The following is a 24,449-nucleotide window of genomic DNA, read 5'->3' as shown; positions in this document are numbered from 1 at the left end:
TAGATTGACTGGCCTATTTTGATCCTGAGTATAGGTATGCTTCTACGCACCATCTTGTGCATGCACTCATGGTAAGAAATGGTTAATTCCAATTCGCACATCTAACCTTTTAGTAGGGCCACAACAGAGTGGCAGAGAAAGTTGGAGGGGTTTTCTAGAATGGATTTATAGTCAATTAACAGTATATGCTCAAAAACAGAGGGCTGACATGGCCGTGATATCCTTTTGAGAATATGTTGTTGTCTTTTATCAACCACTAGACAGTACTGTATGTTTTCCACCACAAGCAGCTTAGAACGCAACTGGACTTGAAAAATAGCAGAAGATAAAGAGACTGTTTCTATGTCTGACTGCAATAAGACAGAGGCCTGGACCTGATCTTCCTTTTGTTCAATTACAGAAAATTCTTCTCCAGGGTCGGACCAGCTGGTATCATGTGATCCCAGGGATATAATGGGCTAGAATGGCATCTTTCTTGTGGAGAACCAGTAGACGATTAGACTGTGGGAACTGCTGGAGCACTAGCTGAAAAGAATAAGTGAGTATTCCTTCCACTGCTATCTTTGCTACCTTTGTGGATTAGCAAGCTGTGGAGTCACCAAGAAAAATAATTTAGGCATCCAAGGAAAGTTGGAAGTTAGACAGATTTTGACCTCTGGACGACCTGGAAAAGGCACCAAGGCTACGTGGGAAATGAATGACATCAGTTAGCAAGAATTCCTGCTTTGTACCAATCAGAGCATTTTGCCAAAAGAAAAGAAGCTGCCACAAGATCTTGTGCATAAGATATCCGGCCTTATGGAGCTCAGCCAAGCTACAGCTCTCCACCTTGTCCTACGGGAGAAGTTCATGCTCTGTAATTTCTTCTAATTCATTAGGTAAAAACTCAAAAGCTTGGAAGCACATGAAAGAGGGACCCTGCATTCAACATATCTGACTTCATGGAACAATAGCTGTTGAAAGAATCATGACTTGCCCCACTTGAATATTTTTATTCCTTAAATTAAAATATCTGACTTTGTGGGATACTCACCATTCAAAGTGCATTGCTTTTCCCCACAAACATTTTGACTTCCCATTATTTCTACTATTTCAGAAGGTAAATCTGTTGACCAGAGTGAACAACAGGGCTGTATCTGACTTGTGCCCATTGTGGTCAGCCGGAAAAGTTGCCTTTGTCTGGGTGACCTTTGCCTATTGATTTATATTGCCACTTAGTGTTTTCTAGATTTTTTTTAACATTTATAACTTTTTTAAGTTCATAGGGGTGGTTCCCTTAATTCTGGTCCTCTGGTTCCCTTCATTGTAACCAGTTTTGCTGCTGCTTTAATACTTTACTTGTGTGACTCTGGACAAAACCATGTTGCTTTGTGCTATAATTATGCCCAGGTAACCTCTTGAAACTGTGTTTACCTAACAAGCCACTCTTTCTTAAATCTGTGGGATTTCAAACTTTGGTCTCTCCAAGTTAATAGTCCAACATCTGACATCAATCTCTTACAAAAAACTACTAGTGACTCTGTGGGCGCATTCCATTTGGACATGCTAGCAGTCATGGAGAAAACCAAGCCCCACACAAAAGCCATTTATACAATTTCTAAAGTCAATAAGAATAATAAAACTTCCCTGAGAGGCCCACAGTGTCACGGTATGGCTAAGCCTTCAAACCCCTCTGCTAGTTGTTTTATTTCTTTATAAAATACATTGCGCTAAACATTAAACCCTCATCTGGGATGGAATGGATTGTATTGGCAGCATTAAAGAATAAGGTTTTCATACTGAATGCTTGGTCTCATTGGGTAAGGTATAATGCATATGGGCATTCCTTAAAGGAGGCTTAGGAGGCTATTAGTAGTACTCTGAATTCACGTCCTAACCCACATTTGCCCATTACTGAGCTCTTTATGAGCCGGACTGATTTGGCCCTACCAGGAAATATGTACTTGTCTTGGTCTCATTCTACTTGCTAGTCGGAGGAACAGCAATTGGTGCATCTTTTGTTCCCACTCTAGTGAATCTTTATGTTGCTGAGTTTAATGAATATTACATCTAACCCGACATCACCTCATTGTTTGGCAAAATTCCTCTCCAGTACCTCCACATTGACAATATTTTCTTTATCTAAAAGGGTGCCAAGGCTGAACTCCGTAGGCTTTTCGTTATGCCGGTGTAATCTACCGTAATTTCTGGCATTTCACATTGTTTGGTATGTGAAAAGACCAAAATGGTGCTGTTACACCGGGCCGAGTAATTAGGCCATCATTCAAGGAAACATTCCCATGTGGGAGTATGGAAACAAAGTGCACGGAACGCGAGCAGTTGCTGTTTGTGTGATTTAACCCTATAATATTTAGCGCAAAATGCATACTCTCATCCATAATTGACACACAACCACATTTCTTGGTAAAATATACCACAAAATGAGAGCTTGCACCACTCGGGTAATTTTGATATTTTCTCTGAACATTTGCATAATTATGCAAGAGGGAATTATGCACATTTTGCACACTTCTACTGGGGAGTCACAATGTTGATTTTTTATTTTCGATCTTCACAGCATAGACTTATGTTTGTCCCCCCTTTTAGTTCCACCAGTAATAAAGTAAAAGTTTATACAAACATTGAAATTGCAATCAGCTAGTGATGTTAAATATAACACTCCACTGTTTGCATTCAAAAGATCAAAGACTCTGAAAGGGAGTAGAGGTCCGATCCTATCTGCAACCTCATCAAATTCCCCTGCTAGTGGAGATTCTCTTGGTGCAAGGATCTTATAAATCTGACACGTGTATTGTTTGTTGGTTGACTAGGGACACTAAGGTTTTCAAACATGGGGCTATCGTCTAACTCTTATCACCCCGTACCAATTGCGTTTCCAGTTGGTGACATATTTGGTGCTGATTGATTTGCATGAGTCAAAAAAGTCCACAAATGTTCCATTAGTGGAGAAGTGTGGCTCAATGGTTAGAGCAGCAGACACTGATGCAGAGATCTAGCCCGGGACCAGGGTTCGATTTCCCGCCTCGGCGGGTCTTGGGCTCAAAATTCCACGGACCTGATAATTCTCGCCTCGGTGCCTATTCCAACCATGGGTCCCACTCTGCAACTCTGGGCAATAGCTTGCTTAATCTCCACAACGCCCCCCACAACGCTAAGGATGCCTGGCCTCCACCTTGGGGGTGCCCAGGAGTGGACACCTCACAGGGAAAGCCAGGACGGGTTCCACAGCCGTATTCGTACAAGCGCCTTGTGACCCTTGCGGGTGAGTAGTGCGCTATACAAGTATCAATTTACAATTAGTGTCATATTGCTCAGTGTTTAATAACAATGAGGATGACATACAATAATAGATCATTGATTTAATCAAGATGCTTGTGAGGCGATGAAACATTATGGCACTATTTAATTTAAAGGAACGACGCTGGATCACAAAACGTGATTCAATACAGAATGCCCTTAATGGCATAGATGAATGTCATCAGTCCTACACTAGCACACCTCCTTTGCAAAGTCCCTTATTTTGATATTAAACCACTTGCTACTCTACTTCCAGGGTTGACAGAGAGTAAATCTCCTACAGCCTTCCATATGCATCGTTCATAAATTGCTAGCTGAAAGAGAAGGTGCTCTACACATCTCTGTATCTTTTTGGGTAAGTGGTACACTCCCCAATGTTTGTTGATTACAAAGATGTGTGATGTGAGGCTCACAATTCCTCTCAAATGTTTGTCACTTATGAAGTTACCATGATGAGCATTGAGCCAAGCATGTCTGCTGAACATCAATATATCATAACATGTTCATTGTGCAATTAAATGTAATTATCCTACATCTAGGTATGTAATACTTTTCAAAGCATTGTTGTTTCATAGACACCCATTGCTTTGTTAATTTTCTAAGGAAACATTGAAACAATAGCAATCTTTCCTGTGCCAGATCACTCCGGGGGAAGCATTGTGCCAGATTACCCTGGTGGAAGCATTGTGCCAGATTATCCCTGGTAGAAACATTGTGCCAGATTACCCGGGTGGAAGCATTGTGGCAGATTACCCCACTGGAAGCATTGTGCCAGATTACCCCACTGGAAGCATTGCGCCAGATTACCTTGGTGGAAGCATTGTGCCAGATTACCCCAGTAGAAGCATTGTGCCAGATTACCCGAATGGAAGCATTTTGCCAGGTTACCCCGGTGGAAGCACTATAGCATATTACCAAAGTGGAAGCAGTGTGGCAGATTACCCCAGTGGAAGCATTGTGCCAGATTACACTGGTGGAAGCATTAAGGCAGATTACCCAGGTGGAGGCAGTGTGCCAGATTACCCCGGTGGAAGCATTATGCCAGATTACTCTGGTGGAGGCATTGTGCCAGATTACCCCGGTGGAAGCATTATGGCAGATTACCCTGGTGGAAGCACTGTGCCAGATTACCCCAGTGGCAGCACTGTGCCAGATTACAGCAGTCGCAGCACTATGCCAGATTACCCCAGTGGAACCATTCTGCCAGATTAAACCAGTGGAAGCACTGTACCAAATTACCCCAGTGGAAGCATTGTGCCAGTTTTCCCGGATAGAAGCACTGCGCCAGATTATCCCGGTGGAGGCATTATGCCAGATTACCCTGGTGGAAGCATTGTGCCAGATTACCCCTGGTAGAAACATTGTGCCAGATTAACCTGGTGGCAGCATTGTGGCAGATTACCCCACTGGAAGCATTGTGCCAGATTACCTCGGTGGAAGCATTGTGCCAGATTACCCCAATAGAAGCATTGTCCCAGATTACCCCAATGGAAGCATTTTGCCAGGTTACCCCGGTGGAAGCACTATGGCAGATTACCAAGGTGGAAGCAGTGTGGCAGATTACCCCGGTGTAAACATTGTGCCAGATTACCCCGGTGGAAGCATTATGGCAGATTATCCAGATGGGGGCAGTGTGCCAGATTACCCCATGGAAGCATTATGTCAGATTACTCTGGTGGAAGCATTGTGCCAGATTACCCTGGTGGAGGCATTGTGCCAGATTACCCCGGTGGAAGTATTATGGCAGATTACCCTGGTGGAAGCACTGTGCCAGATTCTCCGAGCCGCAGCACTGTACCAGATTACCCCAGTCGCAGCACTATGCCAGATTACCCCAGTGGAACCATTCTGTCAGATTAAACCATTGGAAGCACTGTACCAAATTACCCCAGTGGAAGCATTGTGCCAGTTTTCCCCGATGGAAGCACTGCGCCAGATTACCCCGGTGGAGGCATTATGCCAGATTACCCTGGTGGAAGCATTATGCCAGATCACCCTGGTGGAAGCATTGTGCCAGATTACCCCAATCGCAGCACTATGCCAGATTACCCCAGTGGAACCATTCTGCCAGATTAAACCGGTGGAAGCACTGTACCAAATTACCCCAGTGGAAGCATTGTGCCAGTTTTCCCCGATGGAAGCACTGTGCCAGATTACCCCGGTGGAGGCATTATGCCAGATTACCCTGGTGGAACCATTGTGCCAGATCACCCTGGTGGAAGCATTGTGCCAGATTACCCCGGTTGAAGCATTCTGCTGCTGAAATTACCCAGGCTCTGCTTGGACTATGGTGTCACTCTGTTTTCAAATTGGCTAAAGCGAGGGTCATCATACAATTCATGAAGCAAGCAGTGCAGAAACTCTTAACAATTTGTGCACAAGAGTTTCTTTGCACCAAGTATCATGAAGGCAAATATGATGTACCAATACGAAGCATGTACAAATGTTTTATCCTAGTATGCAAATGGTTTGATGAGTTACTACAGTTTCATGAAATATTGAAATACTCCTGGACCACAGTGTTAGGCGGTGATTGATGCTATTTGCATTGATATTTATGATGGTATGACTGTAAATAATTTTTTTGCTGATTCTCTGGTGGTGTTTCTTTTTACTTCTCATATCTATCTAATGCTATTAGTGCAAATATCTACTCTGTCCCAGTCTTGGTCACTGCATTAAGAGTTACACCGCTTTCCTTAAATTACACTAGCTTCAACTTTATTGTACCTGTTTTCATGCTCCGTATAGCAATGCACTCCTTTATAGTCAGGACTGGACTATGTAAACACAGACACATAAACCTCCGTGATATGAATCTGTCTTAATGTTGAATCTATTTCTTACAAATGCTTTTGTTTTAGTTGCTCACCCTAAACGAGCTATTGGTAAACTACCCATTGGGTACAAATGTGGAAAACCTCCATATACTTTGTAATTATATATTTTCTAATGGTTAACTAGCAATCTACCATAAACAGGCTGGGCACACACACCTGCTCAGCGACAGGATACCCTTGCGGGTGATGGTGCACTTTACAAAGAAACATAACATGTACCTATAGTTTACCATATAAAAAACCTCTTACAAAAACTGCTTAGGAAGCACCAATATAAAAACAACAATACATACAACCCACCAAACCTGCACTATCCAGGTGCAGCCCCTTCAAAGGAGAAGGACTGCTCACCAACCCATCTCTGCTCAGCCTTCTTATCACCTTATAGTCTGCTGGCTACTTTACAATCTTCTAAGCATCCTGGAGTCATTTTATCCTGGCAGCTTTCTTGCCTTCTTTTGTTACTCCTACCAAAAAGCTAAGATGGGCTCATCTTCTGCTATCGAAAGAGCCCACAGATCCATTATGCCTGCCACTGCAAAGCAATACACCAAGGTCAAGCATCATGCCATTCACACTCACGTGACCTCCTTCACCACTTCCCTACAAAGTGCTCTCAGGTGACTCAATAGCTGAGAGTTTCAGTCAAATATAAAAAACCTGCATTTTGTTTTGGTAGTTTGTCTGAATAAACTAAACCCACCCAGGAAATTGAATCCGAATTGAGAAAACCTAGCACTACAAAAAGTCTATAAACAGGAAACACTAGTGTTGACGATACACAGATTTCTCAGAAAAACATTCCACGTAAACACCCACTCCAATAAAATATGAGCTCCTATAAATGTACTGATAAACATGAGCCAGTTACCTTATGGAGGTAAATGTCTAGGTTCAAAAACCCATTCTTCTCAGCAGAGGGCAACATCTATGAAAAGGTTTGCCCTGAATAAAACGTCAAACTTGAAGTAAACCAGACTACACAACAGTATTCCCGGCAATGTTTGCCTCACTGTGAGTGTGTGATGAAAGGATTACTGTAGAATGTAAATACGCTGCAGAAGGCACGTGGGATAAAAGGTTGTACCTCCTCCCAGGGTGCAGGGTATGGTGTGCTACCAACCCCGCACCCACTCCTGGAACACACCTGTACACCTTGCCTCTTAAGGAAGTCGGTGCTTGGCACGGAAAATTGTACCAATCTGCTGGTCCTACTGAGTTTGCTTTCAGATAAGGTATCGTGTGAGCTTTGTGTAGGTTACTGAGTGGACAAGTCGCAGAGGACACCACAGAGCCTTGAAGCTGAAGGAGACTTGAGAAGGTTGCATAGTCGGTGTGCCCTTGTTAAAGGTTGGTGCAAGGATGTGGGCTCCGCCTCCCTAGTGCCTACGAAATATGTTTGCTTTCTCCCAGGATGTGTGTACAAGCACAACAGTAAGACAAAGCTAAGTTGATTATTTTCTGCACTTATGCCACCATCCAACTGGTGAATTGCTCCTTGAAGAGCGAACTACATGTCTCTTTCACAACGTGCTCGTTGTGCTTTGAGACAATTCCAAATATTTCCTGTTTGGCCTAGAACTTCCAGCATTTTAGCGGATTTTGTGACAAAAACTCTTGCTGTTACCCACCAATGAATGTGTAGAAACCCATCAAAATACCTCAGCAAACTACACCACCTCATCCTTATACACAGCCTGCCTTCATCCTTCCAACGCATTCCACATCAGAACAATCCGATGTACCTCAAAAGGAAGCAAAGTCTAGACTGTTCCAAGAACACCAGCGGAAGAGCAGTCGATATCTTAAAACACAAGTTCCCTCTTTTTCAGAAGAAAACTCAAATGACACTTTTCCGACCTCCTAAGGCACCGTCTCATACATCGAGAAAAAAGTGATTTGAGGTCATTGAAGCTACAGCCTTGCAATTTACAAAATCTCTGACCCACTGATGTCATACTTGGCAACTTGGACATGTGTACATTTTTGACTTCCATCAATAGACATTTTTCAATTGTTCCAGAGGTTTCAATCAAAGCCTAAGTAAATGGTGTCCCAAGAAACTACTTTTCCATCAAAACGTCTGTTGCCAATTAGCTCACAGCATATGCCTACAAACTTCTGCCTTACATTTTTTTAATGAATAGATAAATTATTAAATATAAGGCCTCTTCTGTTGCAACTGAATAACAGCAAAAGCCACATTGTCCAGACTAGAATTGTTCAGTGGTGTTTACCTGAGCATTCCCCTATCCATCCTAGCTGCCTGCCCGGAATTCAGACATTTGCGGCCTGACCAGTATCAGGTGGCATTCTGCTAGTCTAATCACATATTTTCTGGCTGACCATCGAATCTAGTCTAAAGCCCGATGTGTAGCTCACAAGGCATAGTACTTCACATGATCTTGTGTGAGAAAATAATTCACACATTATTCCACCACTGCAGGTCCCAACGAGCGACATATTATGAAGCTATCTCACAATGACAATCAGATAGTAACAAAGTCCATCGCAGTAAATGTCTGTTGGAACTCGGGTTACTGGTTGAGGGAGGTGAAACCATACTCAAGCAGCAACCACAATAACTGTCACAGTGAAACACAAGCTAACCCCAAACCAACCGCTGCTTTACCCTCTGGTAGCTTGGCACAAAGCATTCGGACTTAACTTAGAGGCAATGCGTAAATATTTATGCAGCACTTTAAGCAGTAATAAAATGAAAACACAAGAAAAATCCCATTCCAATTCAGAAAAAAATCAAATAAAATATAATAAATCATTTGACACTGAAAACACAAAAATCCAATCAGTAGAAGCGGAGGTATGCAATGTTAAATATTTCAGATACGTAAAGGGTCTAAAAGCACACAGCTCCAATTATCTGGCTGTGGAAAACGTCTTATTTTTAAGTCCTCCCCTCACCCCTTCTGTTGGTGGGACCCCCAATCCCCTTCTGGCGATCCCCTCCACAAATACCAGGGCATGTAGAAGTTAAAAGTACATATCCAATGTTTATTATACACTGCACTCTGCCCTATGGGCTCTTTAGGGCTGGTTAGGGTCTACCCTAGGGGTGACTTACATGTATTAAAAAGGAAGGTTTATGCTTGGCAAGAGAGTTAATTTTGCTAGGCCGGAATAGCAGTTTAGAACTGCACACATAAGTTGTAATAGCAGGCTTGAGACATGTTGAAAGTGCTACTTAAGTGGATAGCGCAATCAGTGCAGCAGGCCCACTACTGACATTTATTTTACATGCCTGGGTACATGCAATACCACTTTGTTGGGGACCTACTGGTAAATTAAATGTGGCAATTGGGTGTAAGCCAGTTTTATCATGTAAAGTAGAGAGCACCTGCACTTTGGCACTGGTTAGCAGTTGTAAAGTACACAGAGTCCTCAGGCCAACAAAAATGGGATCCACAAAAAAATGGAATAGTAAGGTAAAGCGTTTAGTGGAAGACCACCCTAAGGCTGGCAGGTCTAATAATATCTGATCCATGTCTTTCTCTAACCTGTGCTTGCTTAGGACCATAAACTTTAAACAAGATATCTCAGAATGGAAAACCCATTATAGTAACTAGCTAGGTGGACAATGAACATATGAAAAGCCATAAAGGGTCCTGCAGAGCTGTTCAAAGCTGCCAGCTTACTGAAAACAATAAGTTGCAGGCCTAAAGCTCACACTTCTTCATCCATCACACTGCTAAGCGCTGCCACCCTTAACACGACAATGCACCTCTGTGGTACTCATGCATGACATGGAAACACTTTCCACACAGAGATAAACAAAGACATCACCCTTCCAACCACACACCACTACATGATGTAGCATGATACCCATGTAGGCAAGTGCTTCAATGTCCCACAAATATATATATATATATACTAGCCTACCCGTCGCGCGTTGCTGCGATCTCAGAAAAAGGAAATTTAAGGAAACTTGTTATGATAACATTCAATTTACATTGTGTCATTTTTATTGAAACTTATTCATTTTAATGTGGAAAACATTTTAAAGTGTTGTTTTAATTCTGTTTATTTATTCGAGTGCTTGTGGATACACAGTATTTTTGTTTTTCCGTCTGGTGCGTACACGAATAAATCATCAGGTTTTCCGACGCGTAAGCTGGCCACATATAGTTGTCCATGTGAGAAGCAGGGATTCTCCAAATCTAGTCCACACATTTGCAGCGATTGTCCTTGTGCTTTGTTGATGGTCATTGCAAAAGCGAGTCGCACCGGACACTGTAAACGTTCAGTATTGTAAAGATTATGAGGGCCCTGGGAGTCCGGGGGGCCGATATTTACCTTTTTTTTTTTGCCAGAAACCTTCGCGGGAGTTTACTCAACAACTTTTAGCAAATTTCTTTTTTTTTTTTAAATTTCTTTCATTTATATATATTTTTTTTGCCAGAAACATTCGCAGGAGTGTACTCAACAACTTCCCAAAGTTTCATGTCGATCGGATGAATGGTGTAGTAATGCATAAAGGACATACGGGCATACTTTTGTTTATGTATATGTATATATATATATTACATTACTATGTGTCACGTGCTCACAAGACTCTTGGATTAGAGTCAATGAGCATGTGAAAAGAGTGAGCTCATCACGCAAGCCCTGAGCTGTCACCTGTTGAGATGCTGTAACTTTGGTCCCTAGGGAGTTTCCTGTTGATATTCGTGGCAGTGTTCCCAATGAAGTTCATTCCAGTAAACCTAGGATCAAATATAGGTTATATAAGGTGGAAATGGGCACTGGTCTTATGCAATAAGAAGTCAATCTTTGAGCAGGAGACAAAAAAGTTGTTTAGGCTGCACGTGTTCTGTGTAAGAAGATTTTAAATGCAGTGTAATTTCAATGCAAACACACAACTTTTCTGCTAAGTGAGAGAGAGGAGTTGGTCTAACGGGTTGAACTCGAATCAGGGGAACCGGGTTCCAGTCTCTGCAATGACGGTGACAATTCTGTGATTCTGGGCAAATCACTTAATCTCTCCGTGCCTAACAAAAATGAATGTGTCCTCGTGTAAGGCAACTGGTGCTATGCAAAGCGCTCTGATACCCGATACCGGGTCAAGTTCGCGCTATATAAAACTCCATAAAATAAAAGAAAGTGCATGCTTGGTCACAGAATCAATTAGGTAGAATTTTGGAAAGTATTGCACAAACCTGGCTGCGCAGTTCCAGCTATGGCTGTGATATAGTTCAAGAAATCAAAGTTCTTGTATGTAAGGCTTGTAGAAGAATAATGAGGGATCGATTATGCTTGCCAATGGAATGGGGGCAATTTAGTGCCAGAAGCGAATTACTCATGGTCGCAGGCACTGCTTCTGTATCCATCTTTTGTGTGGTACTTTGAGCGTGTCTTTAAAATTAGGGATACTCCCAGTTTTAAGAAGTTATTGAACCTGGCAAAACAAAAACAAAACAGTCCAGGCAGAGTTTGGGTCGTTGACCTAAGATTTCCGAATATACAAATTTGAGATTCTTTCACTTGCTACTAGGTTTCCATTAGGAAGCGGGTTCCACATATACATCTCTTTAAGTTGCAAACATGACATTTCATCTGAGGCGAGGCGTTCAAATTTTGAATTTCATTAGCCTTTTTCACATATACTAACAATATCAATACACAGAAGACTGTATATCACGCCCCACAACTTAAGCAATTTCCCACACCTTTCTGTTTTCTCCTCTATCCTACTAATACGTGGCCTTCTTTGATAGACATTCGTTTTTTAATTGCCTATGTGCTCTCCTCTTCTACAGGTCTTACATCCTTGGGTCCTCTGGCCATCCTGTCCATCGCGTGGACCATTGCTTCTGTATCCCCTTGCCATCTCTTTCATTAAAGCCTTTGTTTCAGCTCTTTAAATTCCATCTCAGCGACATCCTTTTATGATTGTGTACTAACGTTCTACAATCTTTACACCTACTGTGCTCCATTCAAATATGTCCCGTCTCCATGATCCATCCCATTGACTCTTTTAATCCAGATGCAACAAGTAGAAGTACAAATGTTCACATGTGTAAGAGTGCTTCTTCCTCTGGCATAACCTGGCTGTCCAGTCAGACGCATGCCAGTTAGTGACACCCTGGCTTGTGCCACCCATCCATCCTCCATTGCTGTATATGAAGAAAAAGTAGCACTTTCCCCCGTGTGCCCCAGCTCTTGATTGTCTGAAGATCAGCAACAGATGATAAGAAGAAAGGTTTATGTTTCAGGAAGGAGGCTTATTGCAGATATGTACATTTTTGTGTACCCCATATCCCTTTAGACTGGTATGGAGAGGTGTGCTAGAGGTTCCATTGTAAGCTGTTAACCAGAAAACCCAGGGCCTCATTTATGAGAAATGACGCATCGCTGGGTGAAAGTAGCGATGCGCCACTTCTCAGTGCGCACTCCTTGCGTCATTCCTGATGCGTCATATTTAATGTATGACGCATCATGTCGCAAGGAGTTACAGATACGTCAGTATTTCTGACGTATCTGTATGGCGCAAAAGTGACGCATTGCTTGAGTGTGTCACAAAAGTGACGCAACTCTAGCAATGCGTCCTTTCACATGGGGCAAGCCCCATCTGAAAGGGCCTGTGTCAGTCTTACGCCTGATGTGAGGCAGGCGCAAGATTTTGACGCAACGACGTCCTAAAAGTGACGCAGTGAAATCTCATAGATTTCACTGCGTCACTTCTACGACCCTTCCTTGCGTCAATACGCCCCCTTTGCATACATTATACCTGGCGCAGGTATAATGTGGCACAGGGGTTTACAAAGTGACGCATCTACCTAGATGCGTCACTTTGTAAATATGGCGCAACAAGGCGCATTTATTACACCACTGGTGCATCACAAAAAGTGACGCACCGGCGGCGTAAAAGTGACGCACAGCCTCATAAATGAGGCCCCCGGTTTTTAATCATGGCTTCACCTCTTGATCAAACTCACTGAGCCTGGGAACAATCAATGACATAAGCTGTGGGCTGGCAAAGCTGGGGGCCTTCCCCAATCTCCCGAGATCACTACACATAACCATTAATTTAGTAGAAAACGTCGAGTGGTATTTAATTACAGAAAGACAAAATTCTATTTAACATTCATAATTATTTAATATACTCCAAAATGTGCATAACTTCTGTCAGGAAACTTTTCATAGACTATTTTGAAAACACTCCCACATCTACTAACGTTCAGGCTGGATGAGTGCTTCAGTTGCATCATGCAGTGCAACTGGGCATCTGAGACCAAAGAGATGAACCCACAAGTCATCCAGGCTTTAAAGCCCCTCCTGCCATCCACTGCACGTGAGTGTGCATCTGAGTGCCCAGCTTATATCAGATCGGTGCAAGAGGGAGGAACCCGAAGGCCTAACCAACACCACCGTTGAGTCAGTTCTGCATAGGAGCATCAGCTCTCTTGCCTGCTCACCCTAACAGCAGGCACCCTCACCCATGGCATTGGGATGGTGTGAGGTGCATTGAAGGTGTCTACCTGGGCCTTGGCTCCTTGATCTAACAATGCTATGAATGACAAGTGAGGCCCAACATGAAATACTATTTTGTTGTGAATTGAAATCACCGGTAACAACTATTAGCAGACAACTTGGTTTTGATTAGGGAAGAGAAAGGTCTTAATCACTTCTCACAACTAGGAATGATATGTATTGATGACAGACTCGGTAAGGTCTGAAGAGAAAACTACACTGTGCTGTGGCACATTCCTCTGCCAAGTAAACAGGATCTATCCCATTCTCCACCAGTCATTCCACAAGCATGTGAAAAAAGGTTTTAGCTGACTGCTGGTTGCTGTTCTTTGCCTTTTGTGCTGATGGTGGCCCACCATAAATAGTTTGGAAGTGCTTGAGAACTGATTGTTCCTCATAGGAGTGTTTCTTTCTTTCTTTCTTTCTTTCTTTCTTTCTTTCTTTCTTTCTTTCTTTCTTTCTTTCTTTCTTTCTTGACTTGCAATCAAAACATTTACAGAAGTACATTTCCACAAGACAGTAGTGTCCATCATATGACAGTGAGTATGTAGGTTTATAACATTTCTGATGTACAGTAGAGGCTTATCAATAAACAGATATTGTGCTATTAGTCATCATCATCTGAGGAAGGATCTATGGTCGGAGGAGTGCAGATGCCTCCTCTAAATGTGTTCCATCTACCCCACATTCATTCCCATTTTTTAGGGCATCCCCTGTGGACATATGTGGCCCTTTCAGCCACCATGGCCATGTCCATATCCTTACACCAGTCCTGGAGGAGTGTTGCTGCACCAGCCCCCCAATGTCTACCAATATTTCGTTTCGCTACTGACATACCCAGGATTGTCCAGTTTTGGGGAGTGTGATTCAGGTCCGTTGACTCCCAGATGTTTAAGAGATAATATTTAGGCTCAGGGGGTACCGGGTTTTCGCTAACCTGTGTGATTGTGCTCATCACTGCTACCCAGTATAATTTAACGAAAGGGCATTCCCATAGTGAGTGGTAAAAGGTGCCTATGTCACCACATTCACGCAAGCAGAATTGATCGTTGGACTTTCCTATCGGGACCAATGTTACCCTGGTAAAGTATGTCCTGTGGAGCACTTTGAGTTGTATAAGACGCAACTTAGAGGATACTGCCGCCACCCTCGGGGATTCTAGTGCTTCCTGCCAGTCGGTTTCATCCAATTCGCCCACATCAGTTTGCCATTTTTCCTGCAGCAATTGCGTAGGATCTAACTGATTATTAATGAGTTTTCGGTATGTAAGTGATATTGCCTTTTTTGTCAATGTATTCCATGAGGAGTCTGTCTTCCAGTGGGGAAGACTCTGGAAGGATCATGTCTGGCGGGATGGCCACTTCTAATGCATGCCTAACCTGCAAGTATCGAAACAGCTCAGTGGGCGCCATTTCGTATTGGGTTTGTAATTGGGCGAAGGTGAGGATGGTCCCATTTTTCCAGTGGTCACCCAATCGCGAGAGCCCTATTGTGTCCCATTGTCTAAATCCTTTACTCTTACCCAGGCTACCTAGTTTGCCCGTTTCCCATAGCAGAGTATGTTGCGTTAGTTTGTTGTTCCAACCTAGGTGGCGTGTTACCGTGTGCCACGTGCAGACGGTATGTGCGGCCTATCCTATAAGATCTGATTTTTGCTTTTTATTATATAGTGCTCAATTGATTCCTCCCACCCCTAGAGTATGTCTAGTTACTTGATATGCAGGGTCAGTTTGGGGCGAGTGAAGCCATTGATTGATTACTGTTAGTTGAGAAGCCCAGTAATATATTTGGATGTGTGGGAGTGCTATACCACCATCATACCAACTCCTAACCAGCTTCACTGCTGCTATTCTAGCTGGCATGCCGTCCCACAGGGGGTTATTCACTTCTGAATCAATTGCCTTAAAGTATGAGAGGGGAACACTGAAGGGGGTATTTTGGAGGGCATATAGAAATCTGGGGAGCACCATTATTTTAAAAAGTGCAGCTCTGCCCAGTAGAGTGAGGGTCAAAGATTGCCAGGGTTTGGCATCTCACCGTAGTCTCTGCAGCGGTTCCTGAAGGTTTTTGGCTATGAAATCATCGGGATCGGACGTCACATGAATACCCAGCTATTTGAAACCACTATCCTTCCCCCACAACCCCTCAGTATTACTGGAAGGGGCCCATGTAAAGTGTACAGCACCTACTTTCCCCAGTTGATGGTGTATCCTGACACCTTCCCATATACTTTGCATATCTTTAAGAGTCTCTACAGGGAGCGTTGTGGGAATGCCATGTATATGAGAATGTCATCTGAATAAAGGCATATGCGGTCTTCCCATCCCTCCGTCTAACTGAGCCCACGGATGATTGGGTCTATCCTTATCTAGGCCGCCAGTGGCTCTAGTACCAAGGCAAAAAGGAGTGGGGACAGGGGGGGCAGCCCTGTCTTGTTCCGCTACCCAGGGGAAATTCCTCGGAGATGTGTCCGTTGGCGACCACATGAGCTAATGGATTAGTGTATAGCATATATTGTTTAAACCTTGAGCCACATCAGGAATATTGAATATCCCACGTTCTGTGCCAGGAAAAGTAATGAGAGTATGTGCATTCCCCAATTTGACTGTTCTGGGTGGGTGCGTCAAGGATGAGTATTTCATGGGTGCCCGAGCTAATTTAAGAACCATCTTACCATGTAACAGCGACGCTATTGTGGTGCTTCCATCTTGTATTGAATTAAATAAAGAGAATAACAACAACAAAAAGAATGCATCAATCTTGTAAAATATTAAGCTACAAGAAGGCCTAAGGTGTCGGATACATTCTGCAGCAGTAACTGTTTGCCCAGGAGAAGCAATGCCCGCGGGTGGTACATAAAAAAACCTAATTTTCTCAGAACTTTAGACCAGAACTCAGTCTCTTCAAATAGTTGTGAAAAGACCAAGTATGTAGATGGATGTACAGAGGCGGGAGACAAACAATTAGTTCAGTGGCCCAGGCCTTGCCATTCTCTCCACTGAGGCTGCCCGATTACTCCATCTTGGCGGGATTCCAGGCTCCCGCTCCTTTCATTTAGAGAGCATTGGTTACTTTGGAGGCCAGCCAGGAATGCAACCCACAGAATGCACAGATTTGTTCAATGTAAACTGAGGGCGGGAATAACGACTCCCAATAACACGAAGCGACTGGACAGCCCTCTCACTGACACCATAAACACGGGTGACGTCGTTAGCAGGCCCTCAGGTTTGATGGAGGTAATGTGCATACTTCTAGCTGGCTGATCTCCGAAGCAGACACAGCAGATAGAGTGAAACTGAATCACACAAGTAAAGGGTCAAGAGACAGTGTGACGCATTTGGACTTAGCCATTTGATTATATGTACGGAATTATGCAAATGAAGTATATGCTTTTATTCACATGTGTGTCAAAACAGGTTTCAAAACTGCAGAGGTGCACTCTCGTGCTTCGAGTTTTAAAATGTGATCACTTTGCATTCAGTGGAATGAAAAGTAAACAAAGATGTCCAAGCTACACGAATTGGCAGCAACCTCTTGTGTGAAGTTGGCTGACATTTGACCCTCTGACTTTTAACAAGCAAGGATTGCTACAGGAAAACCCTTCAGAGGCCTTATGGAGGTCGATTCTCTTTGGCGTAACTCCTCAATAATATCTGGGGGTGCTGCAGCACCTCCTGCAGCCAAGTGGCAGCACCTCTGACACTAACACATACACTCACCCACACACCCACACACAAGAAGGTCCTTTTTGCACTCTGTTGGGATTGTGGCCTAGAAGGCACAGCTGTCACTTACTGAGGGGTAACTCTTCGTGTCACCTTGGTATTTACTTGGCTTCTGAAGGGAGGTGTCTAATACAGTATAAAAGCACTACACCATACTACACTATGCCTTCTAGTGAAATCAACTTCCAACAAGCATAGGCAAAGCCAATGGGTCACGCCTCTGCAAGCTTTTGCCTTTGTCAATATTTTAGCCATGTTGCACAACTGCATGGTTGCTCTGCGGCATGGCTGAAAGTTTTTGAAAAAAATCACTAAGATGCGGCCAGTGCTAGCTATGTCATATCGCTTTTTTAAAATTGCTGGTGGGGGTGGGGGGAGGGAAGGAGGGCGTGCAACACAAGGGCGTAGATGCCTCTCATCAAACACTCCCATCAGAAATGAAAAAAAGCTCTCGTTTAGGCATGGTCAGCAGTGGCCTTGTCATAGCTATTTTTTTTTAACTTTCAGCCATACTGCACAACAGCCTCGCTGCTGTGGAACATGGCTAAAAACACAGTAAACACCAATAGATTACGTAGGCGAGATCTATTGGCATTGCCAATGCTTTTTTCCTGGCAGGATGGGAGGGTAGTAAGTATGGAAGCAATGACGGGAGGGTGGGAGGAGGAAATAAACACAACATGAGAAGGTGAGGGGGCAAGTAATACAACAAGGGCAGACAACAATGTGGGCTAGAAGGGCGCAAGCAACAACAAAGGCAAACAACAACGGGAGCTAGCAACAATGGGGGCAAGCTAAACAGCGTAAGGTAGGAGGTGGCAAGCAACAACTCGGGAAGAAGGGAACAAGCAACCAAAAAACAGCAAAAACATGAATCCTACCTTGTGCAATGTGATGTGGTGGTCATGTAAAGCACTCATGCAAAGCACTCCAATGCTCTCGGACGAGTTCGAGCTGTATGAAAGAAACATTAATCTGACCTTGTGTAATGTAAAGTGGTGCTCATGTAAAGACCTCCCAATTCCCTCATACTGATTTTGCACTACCTATAAAAAAAACTGTAGCAAAGAGTGGTATGGGATGGAGAGGTGGCTACCTGAAAACATATGCAGTCTTACGGAGTGCTGTAAAAGTACCTCCTACGGCACAAGTCGAGGAAGGACACTAGCAAGAAAAAAGTCCTTGGGCCATGCTCCAGGGGAGGCACAAACACAAAAAAGGAAGTGAAGCTGGCACACTCTGACAAAAGAGAAACAAGGAAATGAGAGTGACAATGAAGCCAACTAATGGTAAGCAATGGATGGGTTGTAAGCCCCCTGTGAGTAAACAACATGTCTTGTCTCATGTGAGACCTAAAAAGTGTATTTGCTGAGGATGGCTATGTGAGCTTTGTACTAAGTGAAGTTTGTATATATGTGGTGGTTGTATAGCACAAACCTACAGGCAATGTGTAGGTGCGATGTAGGGGGTCAAAGGCAAAGATACAGTCAACGAGTAATTGAAGAGGTAACTTGGTTTTGAGAGCGGAATTAGACCATTATTTGCAGTGACCAATTTTACGCATGAAATAGGTTGCATTTACTTCAAGAACCCATATGTAACTAGAACTTTCCTACTTTTTTATATTGTTTGTATTAGGCAATATGATTAGGCTGCTTCAAAGTAATTCGAATAAAGCAGAGAAAAGAATTAAAGCACAGAATAATTGATTGACCAATGATTTCGCAAGTTGAGGGAAGCTAGGGTTAAAACCTACATCTTCTGGTTCCAAAGACAAAACATTACCACTTAATATGTGGTTGTTGACTTCAGTAAGTGTTCTTCGGTGACTGGTAGCATGCCATGCCTCAAGTATCATTTATCAGGGAAGTGTTTGCTCACATGCTGAGGCGACAATGGTTGTTTCCAGTGCCGCCTTTAGGGTGGTGCAATTGGTGAGGTTGCACCAGACACCAAGGTCAAGGGGGTGCTCTTGGCATGACAAGCTGAACTGAGATAAAAGCATACTGCAGCAATCATGGTGTGCCAGCCATTTTTCAGGGGATAATTAGAATGGCATTACAACTTTTGTTGTTAATGCATTTGATGGAGAGGTCCGCAATGTATCTAGTCACAGTTTTGACTCATGATATAGTAGCATAGTGGGTAATGTTATGCTGTAATGTAAATCACAACATGTGGCATGCAGATCACAGATTAGTATTTTATGTAGATAGCTCAGTGGGAAATTGCTTGTCACAGAGATTCTTTTGTTACTATGAGTTAATAAGTAAAAATCCTTCTAAAATATCACCTTGAGCTATGAACTGGCATTAAAGAGCTGTATGCGAATTGAAAGGCATTGGTTTAGAACATTATTGCTTTGTTTCCCTCCAACCTTTTGTTATTCTAAGGTTGGTAAAAAGGGTTTCTTTGGAGAGCAATACAATCTCACTAGTATGAGAACCCAATCATTGTGTTGTGTTTATGGGGCAGATTTACAAACACTTTCCATCTGATTTGCATCATGATAGTGCTGTAAACCTGGTGCAAAGTTTTGTTTAGGGGCCAACTTTCCAGCACAAATCCTGAATTGTGTTGGTCAGTCCCCCTAAAGTAACACAAAGTTTCATTATGCAGTACTTTATGTCAGGGAAGCATAACATCGGTGGTAAAAGGACGGTCATCTGCACTCAACAATAGGTTATGATGCTAATCCCTTCTAACTTTGGTAGACAAGGATTGGCATCAATAAATGATGCCTCCTCGAGGTAGGCATAAAGTTGGAGAAAATATTTATTATCACCAAGCCTTTCCAACGTTGCTGCCCATACAGCACACATACAAAGAGGTAAGGTGTTAAACTTTGTCAAAGCATAGAATTGTATACTGAAAGGGTCCTATTCCAACATAAAACCTATGTTTGAGCTCACACAAACACCTTGCACTAGGGTGGGAGGGGGTGTGTTCATTGGCACAAGGCAGCCTAATGCGCGCCAGCACTAGAGGAGAGAGCAACAGCACAATATCTAAGTTTTCACAAAGATCTGCAACTTTGGTTACTGCACATCTTAAAAACTTAGTTAATTTGCCCCTTCGTTCCTCCAGACCAAGCACTCCTAACATGATATCCCTACCAGTATGAATGACATGTGACTCCAACACCCTCATTGCCTTAAGCAACATTTCTTACACATTGATTTGCACAGTTTTATGACTCATTGTATAATTTGTCTATGATATGAAGCGCTCTGACAGTCTACATAGGGATTAGTAGCGGTATAAAATAAATAAATGTGAGAGAGGGGCAAAGATTAGATGAAGGACAAGGGCACCTTTGAGGGCTGTAGTGAGGAAATCTATGAAGGAGGTGATTTGGTGGAGGGATGCCAGCAAAGACTGTCGCACCAGACACCTCCACTGCTAAAGACGAACCCTGGCGGCTCTAGACCAGTAGCTTACATCAAATGAAGGTGACACTCGGTGAGGGGACAGAGGGCTAGTGCTAAAAACCTTCGAATAACTGCACTCTCTGAGATAAGATTGATTGTTGTCTGGGTCTGCATAGAGGACACACTTTAAAATGCATGGCTATATAGCCAAATATGGGTCACATTTCTCTCTGTGTACAAATCCCAGCACTTGCAGTTCCTTCACCCCCGTCCTACCCTTTCATTTATTCCATCGTCAATGTCCCTCCACATGCCACAGCTTTTCTGTTATTGTATGTGTAAAATGTTTTAAAGTTAATGTTTTTTTACTTATCATTTTAAAATCATGAACCAATCCCCAATAGGCATCAAGAAGCTGTACATGTATGTATGGCATGACAAGCGCATAAAGCAAGTATTTTGTTACATCTCAAAGTGTAGCTGGCTTTCCTCATAGGAAGATGGGTTCGCACCCAAGATGGAAATGAATCAAAAGCATTGCAGAGCACACCGCCCGGCGCGGGTTCGCGGCTTACCTTCCTCTCACAGGTTGGCGGGTCAGGCGCGCGGCGGCGGTCTGAGGGTCACGTCGAGACAGAGGTGGCGGCGACAACTTAAATAATGTGCGATCTAATGAGTCAGACATTTATAAACAGCCGCAGCTCGCCCGCCCATTGGCTCGCGCCGAGGTGATTACGAGCCGCGCGGCCCGGCGCAATCCAAGGAGATAGGAGAGGCTGATAAGAGAGAGGGAACAGAACAGCTCCTTTTTTGTTCCCCTCCTCCCCCTCCTTCTCTCGCGCTCTCTCTCGGTTTCATTTGATTCAGAAATGTCCAAACTGCACCGGAGCCGTCGGGACAATAGTGCACATTCACGGACCGGTTAGGTTTACAGCGTTTATACTGGGAAGGCTCTGAAGGAAAAGTTGTCCCCGGTGAGGCAAACGACCTGTCGTGGAGTCCCCTCTGCCCTGCTTTGTCATCTCGTCTGCACCTGCGTACGGCTTCCCCGGGGTCTGTCCAGAGACTAGCGAGCGTCCCTGGATGCTGCAAGGAGGGGCGTTGGGTGGCGTCGTGACCCACGATGAAAGTACCAAAATACAACTTTCCTTCCCTGGGCCAAAAATATTGCACTTACTCGTACACAAGTCAAATTAGTGCAATTTTCTAGCGCCGCACTTCTCTTACCTGTAAAAGCGCCGAGAGCTCACAAGAGGCCAACGTCAGTGTAAAGCACTATATACATATAGCACATGATGCGTTCCCTATATTCATCTGCTCCTGCCATGTGGGTGGTGCTTTGATCGTTGCTGACGGGTGGAACTCGTGCTTGTGAAAATTGCAGCCTGAAATCCATCCCCACGGGCTTTTAACCATTCTCATTTTCCCTCTCTGGCGTCCGACTTGGGATCAGGGCAGACAACGGGGTCCATTGTGGTGGGTCGCGGCCTCGAGTAGTTTTACTTTAACGCGGGGTCATTGAGTGGGGAGATCTGTGACTTCTCATTTCCAGGTCAGAGGAAGTGACATGGACGACCGACCCCATCAGAGGCAGCAGGGGGTGAATGGAGAGGTGGGGGCTTCTCAGAACTTTGTACCTGCAGCCAATAGCGGAGACAGGTAGAGACCTGTGCGTGTAAGCATCTTGTCGGGGTGGGAATGTCCTCTGCATCATGTGCAGTTGTGTCCCCTGCCTCGTATGCCCAACTGCAAGAAACTGGTATCCTTGTTTTTGCATTTTTGGTCACAGCTGTACACCAGTCCAGTGCCTAGACCTTCCTTTGACAAGAGTATGTTCCTAAAGTAGTGCTGGGCCATAGAGGGATGCGCCACGTGAGTTCTGGATAGGAAAAGAGTGCTATTCTCCCTGTCACAGATTCATACATGAAGCACAGTGGTGAGCGCATAGCCTGGTTTATAGTAATCTTGCCTTTTTATCTATATCTGAGAGAAAGTGGGAGCCTACTTCCCCACTTGTGATTTTCTGCTGCTAATAATGGACCTGGAATCATAGTGGCGAGATTCTGAGTGCTTGGATACATGCATGTGGTGTGTGGTAAGCATGTTACACACTCTATGAGTGAACCAAATTGGCACTGGCTTGCGGGTTTCATCTTGGAAGGCCTGTTACCATGCACAAGATAATTGTGCGGTTACTTTCCCAGACTATGGAAGTGTATTGTTGACTTTCTTGAGCCTGCAGGGAGGAAACCTAAACATTGAAGTCGAGACAAACGGATCCACCATAGAAATTGAATTGCAGCCTTTGATGCAAAAGGGCTGCTGATTAGTCTTCCTGCAGAATGCTATTTGGTGGATGGCAGGAGTTAAGAGTGGGGCGGCAGGTCCTGTTGTCATGGTGTGAATAGTGTTGTGATGGTCATCCTTTTGTTTCTCTTTCTGATCACTGTCACGCGTGGCTATGATAGTCGAATGCAGACTTCTCATACCTCTTTGTGCCTCTTTTGTGGGTGCTAGAGCCTAGAGATGACCCTGCTGCGAAGAGCATCACTCAAGACAAAGACTGAGTTTGGAAGACTTCCTAATAAAGACACACAAAAGGAAAACCAAACCAACCCAAAGCCATTCTGAAAGTGGACTGGGAATGCTCATACCCCGTCTGATGTACCTGTATAAGAGTGGCAGCTGCTGATTCGCTTGTTGTCCCAGTTCCAATCTCTCTCTAAGCAAGGAGTGGGCGCTCCAGAGAGTACCCAGAGAACTATTGCCAAACAAGAACTGATGTCTGCCTGACAGTCAGCTTCCCATACGTGAAGAGACATCACCTTGAGTCTGACCTGGAGAAAGATCCTCCTTAGTTGTCCTGGAACACTGGAGAGTCCTTTCTGATTGAGGATGGAAGGAGAGAGCCGGCCCTTCAGGATGAGCTGATTGCCAGTGTGCATTGAAGAGGTTGACCCTGTTGCTGTGGTCTGTCCACCAGAGCCTCAAAAGGCGCATGACTGGCATGCTCCTGACTCAAAGCCAGTCAATAGAGATTAGGGGAGGACCTGTGGCACTGCCAAGGCATGCCACTTGTCTTGCATCATCATCCTCATTGTGGCAGCCATGGCACTTGCCCGAGTTGCCCAATCCACATGCACTGCTGAAGAAGGGGTTGTCATCCAGTGACACCTAGTTGTGTGCCCCAAGTGACTTGTTGGCAATTTTTTGTCACTGGTTGATCTGTGCCCGAGTGGCTTCTGCTCAAAGAAGAGCTCTGTGAGCCTGTGACACTTGTCCCAGGGTGCCATCTTGCACCTGTCAAACCCAAGCGAGGCATCTGACTTAACCTCTGGTGAGTCATCTCCAGTGAATGGAGAGCAAAGCCACGGCTTACTGTGACTCAGCCAATAGGTGAAGGACTAACTGCAAATACAGCCAAAGTGACCAATAGCTAACGAGGGAGAAGTGCTGCACCTACATGGACCCTAGGCTTTTAGAGGGGCAGGATAAGGAGGGGAGTAAATTGAGAAGGCTTTCTATCTGGGGTAGCCTCGCACCCACATATTGGTTATCTGGTACTTTTTTCTTTGTTAACATTGAGTTTTACAGAGTAATAATGTACCTTCTATTGCTAAAGGAAAGCACTGCGCTGTACTTTCACATTATTCCTCTACTGGGAGTTCGTTGAGCACTAACCTCCCTCAGAAGCCTATTACGGCTCACTATTATTACCACGGAGTGTC

At 44.1% G+C, this 24,449-nt stretch overlaps 1 protein-coding gene across 1 annotated transcript in view; it reads right to left on the bottom strand.

Moving 5' to 3' along the window:
* SLC26A9 (solute carrier family 26 member 9) overlaps positions 1–21,427 on the bottom strand; it is a 196,847-nt gene extending 175,420 nt beyond the window's left edge. The window contains exons 1-2 of the mRNA XM_086923425.1: positions 21,297–21,427; positions 18,232–18,304 (exon numbers count right to left, since the gene is read on the bottom strand). The gene's annotated coding sequence lies outside the window, so the exon portion shown is untranslated. The remainder of the gene's footprint in view (positions 1–18,231; positions 18,305–21,296) is intronic.
* Positions 21,428–24,449: the final 3,022 nt, after the last annotated feature.

Source organism: Lissotriton vulgaris, chromosome 5 (genome assembly GCF_964263255.1).
Source record: "Lissotriton vulgaris chromosome 5, aLisVul1.2, whole genome shotgun sequence".
Taxonomy (NCBI): Eukaryota; Metazoa; Chordata; class Amphibia; order Caudata; family Salamandridae; genus Lissotriton; species Lissotriton vulgaris.
Note: the sequence above shows the minus strand (reverse complement) of the source record. Positions and strands in the feature narration are given on the sequence as shown.